This window comes from Lissotriton helveticus, chromosome 12 (assembly GCF_964261635.1).
Source record: "Lissotriton helveticus chromosome 12, aLisHel1.1, whole genome shotgun sequence".
NCBI lineage: Eukaryota > Metazoa > Chordata > Amphibia > Caudata > Salamandridae > Lissotriton > Lissotriton helveticus.
In genome coordinates, this window is record NC_136073.1 from 730,917,187 (window position 1) to 730,930,768 (window position 13,582).

Consider the following 13,582-nt stretch of genomic DNA (forward strand, 5'->3'; position numbering starts at 1 on the left):
ACTCTATTCAGTTGGGTCCATCATGGTGGTAGTTGGGAAATCTCATACTAATACCCACCTAACATTTTTGACTAAGCTATGCCCCTGAGTGCACAGTTCATATTCACACATCATGCACGCACGTAATACAGACGTGCATGGTGAATAGAATGCAGAGACATGCGAATACAGTATACGCAAAGCACACACCTGCATAAAGTGCATAGAATAAGAGTAACAACGATGGGAAGATGAAAATAAAAAAGCATTGGTGAAGCCAATAGATCTCGCCTAAGAGAGATCCGTGGCTTTATCAATGTTTTCTTAGCCATGTTGTATCTTATGGCTTGTCATTGTGTGGTACGGTATTGTATCACATGGTATGGCCTTTCACTGGATAGTATGGTATGGGTGTCACTGTATGGCAAGGTATGGCCTGTCATTGTATGGTATGGTATGGGCTGCCATTGTGTGGCATGGTATGACCAGTCAATGTATAGTATGTTTTAGTATGGCCTATCATTGTATGGTAAAATATTGCTTGTCATTGTATAGTATGGCATGGTATGGTATGGCCTGCCATTGTAGAATACAGTTTGGCCTGTCATAGTATAGTATGTATGGTAAGGCCTGTCACCTAGTATTGTATGGCCTATCATTGTATATTATAGTATAATCTCCCATTGCACGGTATGGTGTGGTGCTTTATTATATGGTATAGTATGGCGTGTCATTCTGTAGTGTGGTATGGTATGGTGTGGTCTGTCATTATATTGTATGGTGTAGTATGATATGCTGTGATTGTGTAGTATGGTATGGTATGTTTTGTCAATGTACAGTATGGTATGGTATGGTATGGCTTGTCTTTGTATAGTACGGTATTGACAGGTCAGGTTGTGCATGGAAATGCAAAGAACATCCTGTGAAAGACGACTAAATATACTGCAAGCAGATAAAATGCCCCTTGCAATGGGGCAATAGAGATTAATTACCCACTGCTTCTTCAAGTGCTCAAGCTTGCTTGCCTGTAACAAACCCTTATCTATCTTGAGAGGATAAAGACTTCAGCCTAACCTTGGGAGGAAAAAAACCTGAACCTAACCTTGGGAGGATAAAAACCTGAGCCTAACTGTGGGAGGATAAAAACCCGAGCCTAACTATGGAGAGGATAAAAACCTGAGCCTAACCATGAGAGGATAAAAACCAGAGCCTAACCTTGGGAGGATAAAAACCAGAGCCTAACTGTGGGAGTATAAAAACCAGAGCCTAACCGTGGGAGTATAAAAACCTGAGCCTAACCTTGGAAGGATAAAAACCCAAGCCTAACCGTGGGAGGATAAAAATCCGAGCCTAACCTTGGGAGGATAAAAACCTGGGCCTAACCTTGGGAGTATAAAAACCTGAACCTAACCATGGGAGGATAAAAACCTGAGCCTAACAATGGAGGGATAAAAACCCGAGCCTAACCTTGGGAGGATAAAAACCCGAGCACCTAACCGTAGGTGGATAAAAATCCGAGCCTAACCGTGGGAGGATAAAAACCCGAGCCTAACCTTGGGAGGATAAAAACCCGAGCGCATAACCGTGGGAGGATAAAAACCCGAGCCTAACCTTGGGAGGTTAAAACTCAAGCCTAACCTTCGGCAAGATGAGGACAAGTTGCTAGAAGTACGGTTGATAGAAAAGATACCCAGACTGAATCAAAACGAAGGTCACCCACGAAATAAAGACAGTAAAATATGAAGTTGTCTAACTAGGGCCAAAATGATTTTACACCTATTTAGGTTTTCTAATTCCCAATTTATGGCGAGTCTCGATGAACACATTTGCTTTCATTATTCAACCTCCAGTATGAACTAATTTTTGCCCAGGGTCAAAACTTTTGTTGCGTTAAGAAGCCAGGATTTTATGTCTCTCATCAAAGTCTGCAGCATGTCAAGTAGACCAAACTCTCATTCGGCATTGGTGCTCGTTCACCACGGCTATGGTCACCTGAAGCCCGTGTACACTCCTTTGATGTGTGAAAACAACTCAATGTGGGCTTTGTTTCTCCAGGTGTCTGCATGCAGAGTCCAACTTGTGTGCTTTGATATTCCTCTTCTGGATCAGAGGCGCTGCAGGGCGCTGAGTACAAAAAGTAGTGTGCGCATCGGGCTGTCAGGTAGTGCCAAAGGAGTGGAATGCTTAAAGCCCATTAAAAGAAGCATTGGCAAAGCCATGTTGTACAGCAGCGTGAATGGCATGGGCGGCTCTAGGCTCATGGCGGCCCTGGGCAGGGATAGTAGGTAGGGGGGCCCCGGAAGAGGGGGTTCGGGCGGGCCCTGGAAGAGGGGGGGTCAGGGTGTTTGGAAGTGGAACAAAGCCGGAGGCCGCCAAATCCCTGCCAGGGGCCGCCACGCAAATATGTATCCATCCTCTGAGGATTATTATATTAAGGATTTATATTGGCATTGGGGCCCCTGGGGTTTGGCGGCCCTGTGCAGGTGCACAGCTTGCAATTGCCTAAGGTCGCCCCTGATGGAAAAACTCATGGCACAAGTCCCAGAAAACAAGAAGCGGGGGGCTAATCGAGTCTTGGCATCATGGTTCATGACATCACCGGGCGTGATATCACAGTATGTGACCTCGCACCTGACATCACAGAAAGTGGCATCACAAACCATTACTTAATAGGAAGTGGCATCACTAGAAGTGACATCAGATATTAAAACCAAACAAATACAGTTAGCAGGTCTGTCATGGGTACATTTGAGTTTGTTACAATGTTTAACAAATGAAATGTTCCCTCTCATTCCTTGGTGACACTTCTGTTTTCCCTCCAACTTTCTCCTTTGCTCTGTGCTAAGACCTGTATGTTAAAACAGTGCACTCCCAGCCACCATTTTGTGTTCTCAAGCCAGTGAAATCAGCCCCCCTGCTACCCTCAGCAACAGATATTTTTCTACATCAGAGGGTGCTTCTGTGAGCTGTTTAAACTGTGTTTTACTAGGGTCTGTGCACTTCGTTTTTTGGCCAGCAGGGGGAGTAAAGTTTTATTCAAACAGTATTGTTAGATTTCAAGTTAGTGAGGCCCTTTACCTGCTGAAGTCCAAAGTGTGGATTGAGCCTGTCTGTCTCCTAGTACCCAAGGCTGCCAGATACCACCACAACTGCACAGGAGAAGCAACTGCCCTACATCCGGATTCTCCACTCACTGATGCAAATATTGTGTGATGTTTTTCAAACAGGGAGTCAAGCAATAAATGCTTTGTGGTGTGCAAAGTGGTACAAAAGGGGGTGGTGATGGACAGAGCATCTGAACCAACCAAACACTCACACCCAGTCAACAGATCTGGGTTTAATCCATCACCGTTCTTTATCCCACTCTGCCACCCCAGTTCAGATATGGCCATATGCAAATCAGTCTGACCCTGTGCCTCATGGGAACAGTCCAGCCCGAACTGCCAAGCCATGCCTTCCCTGGACCAGAAACAAGCTTCTGAGGACCGGTTTCTGGCATTTCAGCTGTCTTCAGCCCGGCTTGCTTGAATCCAGTGGCAAAGTGAGCAAGGGACTCATGTCTGAGCATACCCTGCCAACTTATGGCAAACAAAGTGGTACAAAAGGGGGTGGTGATGGACGGAGCATCTGAACCAACTTAAACACTCACACCCAGTCAACAGATCTGGGTTTAATCCATCAAATGCAGAAGGCATGCTGATTTGTTTATAAATGTGCTTCAAATCGTGGTGTGCAGAAAGCATGCTTGTTTATAAATGTGCTACAAATCGTGGTGTGCAGAAAGCATACTTGTTTATGAATGTGCTACAAATCGTGGCGTGCAGAAAGCATGCTTATTTATGAAGGTCCTACAAATTGTGGCGTGCAGAAAGCATGCTTGTTTATGAATGTGCTACAAATCGTGGCGTGCAGAAAGCATGCTTGTTTATAAATGTGCTACAAATCGTGGCGTGCAGAAAGCATGCTGATTTATAAATGTGCTACACATCGAGGTGTGCCGAAAGCATGCTTATTTATAAATGTGGTACAAATGTGTAAACATCTATTTTTAGACCTGAAAACTCGAGATATCGGGTGAAGAACCTAGCCAAAAAAGGGAGATTTTCACTCAATGTGAGTTAGAAAATCATTAGGAAAGAAAACGTTCTTTCTTGAGTCCCCTCACTCACCAGGGTTTCCCCGTGGTGACATGCTTCATCATAGGGGCCATCTCAGTCCTCTACGAACTGAGGCATGCTGCGACTTGCGGTATTTACATAGGAGCACTTTTGTGAAGGCTATGTGTGGTGCAAATGTGTAGTGGAGTGGACAGAGGTGAGTTAAAAATACCTAGCTAGTGGGCGAAATAATTTTATTCTTGCTCCTAGTTGGTAAGTCTAAAAACGGGGTAGGATACTGGAAAACCTAGCTTTAAAGGGATAGGAAATCCCTAGTATACATTTTCACATCTAGGGCCTGCAGATTGTCGCCACGCTCCTCGGTACACCCCGCCCCACCTCCACTTTTTTTTATGTAAACACCCCACCTCTGTACCATGCCAAATGAGCGAAGGTTTCGCAGTTGTGGTGGTATCTGGCAGCCTTGGGTGAACGTCCTCTGGGGCAACAGCGTGAAGTGCCATTTTGCTCCTAGAAGTGCTGCACCCCACTACCACAACATACCCATCATATCCAAGAACATTTTGCAAATGCAGAAACGACGAGCGTAAGGTTCACTGCATTATAGCGCTGCCTAAGGAGAAAGGCAAAGCATTTCAAGACACGACAGACAGCATGCAAACAATGTGGCAAAGAGAATGCATAAATGTACGAACTTACTTAACAATGCTTGTCAATTTTGAAACGCCTTAATGTGCTTTGTGGCATCCAAGGATGCAGAGGCGGACCCTTGTAAACCTATACAGGTGACCACTATTAATTAAATTATAATTTACTGAAGATGATGCTATACACCGTTTGATACAGAAAAGCAGTGCATACGGTTGAACCCACAGCACTGGTGACTCTTACATGGTAGCTACCTTTGTGTTCATGGAGTGTGTAGTTTCGCTGCTCGGTCACTTCCACCTGTTCACAGAGTGGACGGGACATAGCCTCGTTTTGATTATGCGAAAGGGGCATGAGTGGAACACTGGTTGCCATGAGAAAAGAAAAAAGACAGATTCATAACATTAAAGAAATCTGTCAGAAAAGCAAGAGCAGGCGACCAATGAATACAACGCACATGGGGCTTAGCCTTATTTTGATTCAGCAAAGGGCCGTGAGTGGTCCTCTGGTTTCCATATGGAAATCAAATGACGGTGGCGCTACGAGTGAACGAAAACACCAGCACACCTGTGGAGGGCTCGTTAACCAAGAAAAAAACAAGTTCCTAAATTGGTCATAAAATGAGGGTTAGTGGAAGGATTGTGTACTTGTTACCTGCTCTCGGGGAGGAGGAAACACAGGAATAGGCACGACATGGACAAATGGGGAAAAAAGAATAGGATAGCGACGATGAAGCCAGCAAATGGGAAGCCCATGAACGGGCTGAAGCCCCCAAAGTAGATATAGTACGTCTCTTTGAGACAGCGCATGTGCTGACTACAGCCAAGACCTACCAATGACACACTGAGCTCTAATTTTATAAAATACATTCAAATCAGGCATTACACACATCTGGATATTCAGACAAATGAAAAAATGTGTGGACTCTGGATCCATTGGCATAAAAGAGCCAGCTCATAAAGGGAAGATCAGCAAATGCATAGCCTCAGGTGCTAAAGTTTAATAATCGGATGTCAAAGGAACTGGGAGATTGAAAATGACAGATAATAGGATGGCGATGGGCTTTTAGCAGCAAGCGACGCAACATCTTCATCTTCATAGATGCAATTTCAGTGGAAAGGAGTAAGGAAATTTTTAAGTAGCAGCTCAGATGAAACACTTGAATCAAGAGTTAGGTGATGTCAAGAATCCAAAAAAATATTCAAAGAAAATGTACTCATGCAGCCATGCCTCTTTGACAGTCGTGCATGAACAAAGTAATGGAAAGAAGAGAAATGGAGAGAATAGTATACGTTGTAATACATCCGCTGGGCTAACTTTGAGACTGTGGAAAAGCCCATTAATTGTAGATGAGGCACAAAAAAATCAATTCTTCCACTGAAGAGTCCTCTGTTCAAAACCCTCTCAAAGATTCTGGATCAAAAAGGTATAATAGTCCTAGCTCGTACAATGGCGGCTGTTCTGTTTCCTTTCCTATTTTTTCTGTAAAAATTAAAGAATTTCCGAGTGGCTAATGCAAGGCGTGCAACTATTCCACAAAATATAAACATCAAAGTAAGAAGGCGGAAAACCCTAGTTTAATTAGGGGAGACCCTTTATGAACATGCAAAGAAACCAAAGGATGTAAATATTGCGTGTTGAATTAATAAGTAACTCAGCTGAAATTGCCATCCAGGATAGCAGATGCTACCAGTGTTTTTCCCAAGTGCCTGTATAACTGAGTGGTCAAAATTAGATTTCCTTTGCAGTGGTTTGCTTTGCAGCACACCTGGCAGATTCTTCCCATCATACCTCCCTCGCCGGAAATTGCAGGCACTTAACAGCCTCTGCAAGCACTCACCAGTGTTTTCAGTGCTAATTAGATTGCCGAATTATGAAGCGAGAGCAGCAGGTATAGCTCTTCTCTGCATTGGCTCCTTCGGCGTAGAATGGTTTACCCATAGCTGAGGTTTTCACAAACGTTTTATCTGTTGTAATCAGATATTGCGTAATATGATTGCCTCTTCCGGGTTTTAATCCATCACTTCCGGGTTAGGCTGATCATAGAGATTATATGTCCCGTAGGGCATCTTCTTGTGTTCTAGTTTTGATGCACTTTTGTTTGGGTCAGAGACAGGATCGGTTTCTTTACTATGTGTTTGACATACTTATTTTATTTATATGATGTACCCTTGTTCTGTATACCTCCATCCCCCATGTAGCTGGGATAGAAGCGGTGGAATGGGCACTTTTGAAACAAGACGAACTACCAGTAGACAAAATATTTTTGTTGGAACTTCTTCATTTCAGTCTGCATCACAGTTACTTCAAATGGGGTGATGATTTTTATTTACAGAACAAGGGTACATCAATGGGTTTTTCTGGAGCCCCGGCATATGCCAATACCTACATGGCCAGATACGAAGATATGTTTCTTTTGACGGACAGAGATTGGGTCGACAATATAGTTTTGTATTGTCGCTACATTGACGATATTTTTTTGATATGGCGAAACTCAAGAGCAATGCTGGAACAAAAAACATCTCAATTGAACAGATATGATGAAAACATTCAGTTCACACAAAATATTGAGGTTGAATCAATTCCGTTTCTTGATGTACTGGTAAAAATAGATGGTGATGTTATTCACACGGAAGTGTACCATAAGGCAACTGATAAGAACACTGCATTAATGTATAACAGTTTTCACTCTAAGAATCAAAAGGAGTATTCACCGTCACTGGGATTTATTGAGTTATGAAACCGATTTTAAAGAACTCTTTGTAAGGAGACCCATTTTTGCCTACAAAAGATCATTGAACATCAAGGAGCTATTGAAACCTAAATCACGAGTGTGTGAATCGACGTGTAAAGGTATGAGAAAATGTCAGAATTGTGTTCAGTGTAACAACGTTATTGTGACCAACACGGTGAAGCATACTTATACTGGAGAAACAATTTCGATCAGGCATAATGCTGATTGTAACACTATGAATGTCATTTATGCCATAAAATGTCCCTGTGGGCTATTGTACATAGGGAAGACAGAACGCAAAATCAAAACTCGCATATCTGAGCATAAGAGTACAATTCGCAACAAAAATCCTAACAGCAGTTTGGCAGTACATTGGGAGGCTAACAGACATTCAATTGCCCAAGTTAAGTTCCAGGTTCTTGAAGTGGTCACCCCCGCACCCGGGAAGAGCCTAACAAAGACCTTACTGCAGAGGGAGGTATTTTGGATCAAAAGACTGGATACACAAGATCCCAAAGGGATCAATGACAGAGTTGACTTATCATGTTACCTGTAATTTCTGCACGACATGTGTGCACATGAGGGCCTGAACATTGTTATTGCATTGTGAATACCACATGATGACGCCAATATATGCTTAATTCATAATTTTTGTTTACTTTGTTTCACGTATTTAGTCATACTGTAATTTGTTGATATTTAGGACATTGCAGCTTTTTATTTTTTTATTAGCTGGCATCTACAACACACAACTATAGGAAACCACGAGTGTTTACCCGCTCCAAGATGGCGTGCATATTCACACAGTTTTATGACTCCACCGTCTGTGGGGCCAGTCCATTTTCGATTCATTCTTCTCTTATACGCATGCGCGACTCGAGGGTCACGGAACACCTCGGACGTTAGAATCGGTCGTAACAGCGTGTGCTGTCGGAGCTTTTGTTCAAAAGGTACGATAGATCACTGCAATCTATGGATATGTTCTGCGTGTAATAGGTTGTTGTTCTAATCGTAATAATATCGTGTTGCTCTTTTTAGAAACGAGATATAGTTACGCCGTAGCAAGTCACGCAGGAACAGGCTGCCTCAAACAACACAAACTAGCTTATCATTCACAATGCGAAAGGTGTGTTTGGGTTGAACTAGTTCAGTTTAAGTAACTGATTTCTCAATTATGTGTGAAGTGGCTCATTACATTTTCGTGCTTTTCAGGCACCTCACATGATGGAGGATACCAGGTTCAGAGCGTGTTGATTTTTTATGCTGTGTTCGTTTTCAGTTGTGCCGGGAGTAGCGTAGCTAATCACCTTTTTTCTGGTTTCAGAACATTAGTAAACCGCCTCATGTCCATTTGAGAAGAATCAGGATCTTTAACCCGTTTTTCTGTTCCCGTGGACACAGCCGATTCCACATTTCCAAGTGAGTTAACCCTTTGAATTATGCGTATCATCACACCACGTAATTAGATAGTTTGGTAATCTTGGGTTGGTTTATGTTTGTTTTTAGGACACCGGCACGTCTTTCGTATCCTCACTCGGGAACCGTCAGGATTCCGCTTACATCTTCTTCTCGTTGTTTTAAACCACACAAGTGAGTTAATTCTATGGATGCTGTGTCATTAACACTTAGCGATATGATGTTATATTTTCTTTATTTATCCTTTTCATAATTTTTGTTGGTATACGACCAGGAACAGTTTTAGTTTCGTATAGATTATCTGGTAAACACTAGTCGACATGACGCGATTGATAAGCTATTGCTGTAACAATGTAGTAGATGAATCCATGCTGCAACTTACTGTAACCCATGACGCTGGAGGTCATTCGATGTGGTGAACGTATGAATTTGTTTATGTTTTTCAGGTACAGCCCCTGACGAAGGGCCGTGTGGCCCGAAATGCATTGGGCAAGGGCATCTTGTGAGAAAAAATGGAATCTATGAATTTATTGTTTCTATGAACAACAAGTAATGTTAAGACATAAAATATCATTAAACATAAGGAATGTTATGATATAAAATAATGTTCTGATGAACTAAGAAATTTCAGTAAAAGATGCATTGACTGAATAATTATTGTTTATGTTTTTTTCAAAAATTCACGGAATACATTTGATGAATATTTGTATGTCCAACTAGGATTTGCAACAGTGCACAGAGGGCAAGCGGTTTCGCTTGAGTATATTATCTAAAGAATTAACTGCCACAGATGGGAAAGCCGCTGCCTTAGATTTAGGAGATGGATGGCTCCACGATACAGCTCAAATTTGAGCTCATTAGACATGTACATGTTAGGGCGTCACCTGCACATTGCGGCAGTCGGCGGCTCACGCAGTGGGCCACTTAAAAGGACGGCCACTTTACTGCCACTTAGGCACACTACACCCCCTCTAGTGTTGAGACCCTGGGAGGAGTCCCACAGCCCGACGTGCGAGCGGCGTCATTTCGAACGCACTGAGGGTTAGGGAAGGTATTTATACCTACCCCCGCCTTTCGGGCGCCCTCTTTGCTGCCAGACACACCATCTATAGGTTGGCTCCTGGTTCCGCATCATTTTCTCTGGTCGGGAGGCAGAGTCGGTGGCTTTCTGCAGTGAGTCTGGGTGGGTACCTCTTTAGGAGCACAATAGGGGTGGCTGTGCCAAACCCCAGGAGTCTTTATGGCAGGACCCCAGAGAAGGAATCGTCAGCACCCCGCTAGTCCTTCGGGCGGTTGGGAGCCTGAGCAACCCGGGGCTTGCCTTGCAACGCTTAGCACTAAAAGGACATGAGTAAAGTGGTGGACCAGTGGTTCATGGTATTCAAAGGGGGAATCCCCTCATAACTGGTAGCCCCGATTTAATTAGCCACGGTGCAATTTAGCTCTTCAGGCGGGCAAGGCAGTGTAGGTCAGTCACCGCTGCCTGCCCTTGGATCGCCCGTAACTTAACCCACCATGTTGCATACTTTTGTATACTTTTCTTGTAATACATTGTATAGCAGTGCTTTTGTTATACAAGCTAGGACACAAAATACCACACTCATCCAGCTACTCACACTGGAGTGCATTGGTTGTTGACCAGAAACAGGCCCAAGAATGATGACTCAAGATTAAGAATTACTGGTGGCAGGAACAGTATAGGTCTCATAGGCAAGGGTTTAATAGGTCTTGGGGGATTCTGAAAGGGGCATAAAGGCTTCGCAGTGCTCGACGGGAAAACATACCTACATACATCTGCCTCCATCCTCAAGCCCACCAGAATATCGATGAGCCAATGATGAAGGTACATTAATGAATGATAAACTTAAAAAGTGAAGTACTTTTTAAGAAAGAAGGAGTGAGGCAGAGGAAGGAGAGAAAGAAGGTGGAAGGAGAAAATGGATAAAGAAGACAGTAGAAGAGGGAATAAATAAAGGAGAAGTAAAGGAAAAGAGGAGGAAAGAATCAGATTGGGATAAAGGAGAAAAGTACAGAAAGAAAACAACAGTAATAAAGCATAGAAGGAAGAAAAGGAAGATAGAAGGAAAGGAGAGAGGAAGGAAAGGAGAGGAAGGAAGATTGGTAGTGGGTATGGAAATAAGAACTGAGGCAAAGGAAGGGTGGATAGATAGCAAGGATGCAAGGAGATGAAGGAATGAGGAGGACAGGAAAGAAGGAATGGCAGAAAGTAATGAAAGAAGCAAGAATGCAAAGTGAAGAAAGAGAACAACGGTACGAGAAGGAGAAAAAAGAAGGGATGAAAGAAAGGAAAAGAAAAAAGGAGGCAACAAAAGAAGAGAAAGTGAGAATGAAGCACAGGAAGGAAGGGGGCTGGGGGGACTAAATCCCTTTCAGCCCAATGGGCCTTGTGCGCCTGGTTGTAATCATGTTGAGAGTGCGCAGAAAAGCAGGACTAGTGCCGTGAGAGCACCATGGATATTCACACCTGACCAGTTTCTATGATTCCTGTGTCACTAGTACCGGAATCCTTCCAAATGTGTGGCATTTCAGGCTGTAGTAGGGAAATTGGACTATGGGTTGTCATGTAGTGGTATAGAGTACAGCTGGGGGTAAGACCAATGCAACTTGTTCAGGGTATTTAAAGAATGCAGCATTGATTGTATCTGACCCAAGCTGAAATTGCAAATCCTGCTCTGTCTGTTGGCCTAATGTGTATAAACTGAAGCATTTTTCATCTACTCGTTTACAACTTCTCCAGGAAAACTCTTAATCCATGTAAAGAATGTATAGCTCACATCAATGTCAGATACCTTTGGAGCATCTTTGAGAATATATTGTCCAGAAAATGATCTCCCTGTTTATGAAGTGTCCCCCAAGAGTGAAAGGAGCCCCTACAAGTCATTTTCACTCTGGTTCTGAAGATGGCTCTGCTGCCACAGTTTAAAGTGATGGCCCCCCTCGAAGGATGGGTCTGGTTGCACCCCTGATTACAACCGCGAACCCAATCATAGGGACTGGAATGCATGTGGAGCATGCAACAAACATTCTCAACATGCACACACAAGTAGCAAAATATTCAACTACCAATAAGTCATTTTCTGAACAGACCCAATTTCTAGATACCACATGAAGGGCCGCTTAGGGATTAGTGGAACAGGAGGATTGTCGTAGATAAGGAGTGCTACTCTCTCTCTCTCTCTCACCAAACTCATAGCCAACGTGTAGCCAAGCTCGTAGCCTCCACCGTTCAGCGGTGGAGCAAACCCTCCGGTCCCTCCAACAGACCCTCAGTCATGTCAAGATGGCAAACCTTGACTGAGAGGGCCATCCACCACTGGGCTGCCTGGTCATAGTGAAGATCACCCAGCCCTATTTATGGTGGGAAGTTGGTCACTAGATTTCCATGCTCGGGCCGCCACGCAAGACAGGGTGTCCCTGAGCAGGGATATCACTCAATGGCCCCATGCTCAGAGAGAAAATTCAATGTTTGTCAGTAGTTTATTTTGGTTTTCAACATCTAAGCGCTGCTTTAAAGGTTTTGGTTCTAGAAAACAAAAAACTTTGCAGGGTGGGAACAACAACGTGTTGTCTGCTCTAGAACGTTCAAACCTTCGCATGTGCACCTGCATTTATTCTAAAAGTATGACAGATCGCTGTTAGTCAGAAGGGGATCTTTAAATTGGGAGGGCAGCCCTCTACCAGGGGATCATATTTAACGGATGGCGGGATGCCCACCAACCACTAGTGCGAATCCTTCGGGTACTTTAAAATAAGTGTGACAGGGCTCCCATTCTTATTATTCCTGCTATTTTAGTCATCCGACGTATTGCGGAGTGGGGCGTCCTCAGACAGGAAGCCTTCATAACGACATGAAAGACCTGGTAGTTGGAGTCTTTCTAGGGATAAAGTCAACCCTCAAACAGAAGCCATGCTTAAGACCAAGGTAATGGGAGGAGTTATGGGCCTCCTAAAACCAAGGGCAATAGATGAATTGGGCAATGGAGCCATACACAAGTACACCGCAGTCTTGAAAGTTACTGACTTCTTTAGTATATGGAGAACCCGTCAAGTGAGAATCAATCAATCAATCAATCAGTGGTTTATACTCACCCGTGAGGGTCTCAAGGCGCGGGGGGTGGGTGCAGCTCCAGATCAGTGGAAGAGCCACGTCTTCTTGAGGCTTTTCCTCTTGCTTTGTGTAGAGCAAGGTTTGCCAATGTGAGCTTTCTCAGGCCCGCATCTAGCCACTTAGGTTGGACACCTCATTTAATCTTGTCAGGGTCACTGTGTTTTTGTCCTTTGCTTTTCATACGATAATCATCAATCAAATATAATTAAAAAAAACTGTGCAGGGCCTTATCTTGTTATATTCCCTGCTGACATAATATACAATGGTAATGGAATTATAATAATGTCTGAATCACTCCTAGCACAAAATCATAGCCTTTCTCCAAGATCTTATATTCATGGGGGAAGAGGGACTGCTTCCTTGAGACCAAAGATGGGGTGCAGAGCAGAATAATATGTGCTAATGGCTCGCTGCCAACCTTCTCACAGTTACCATGTTCCCACCAGCCTTTAGTTGTGGTCATCTGTTTTCACATTAGATAGAATAAGTATAGTTCCTAGCCTTCATTTTCTATAAAGACTTCTTTTTGTTCTGGTTCCAGCTGATCTATGTGAGGTC

General features: G+C 43.5%; 1 long non-coding RNA gene across 1 annotated transcript; it reads left to right on the top strand.

Moving 5' to 3' along the window:
* The first annotated feature begins 8,800 nt into the window (after positions 1-8,800).
* LOC144797808 (uncharacterized) lies at positions 8,801-9,511 on the top strand. The gene is made up of 3 exons (XR_013603467.1): positions 8,801-8,898; positions 8,986-9,069; positions 9,342-9,511. It is a non-coding gene; the product is annotated as an uncharacterized LOC144797808 (long non-coding RNA).
* Positions 9,512-13,582: the final 4,071 nt, after the last annotated feature.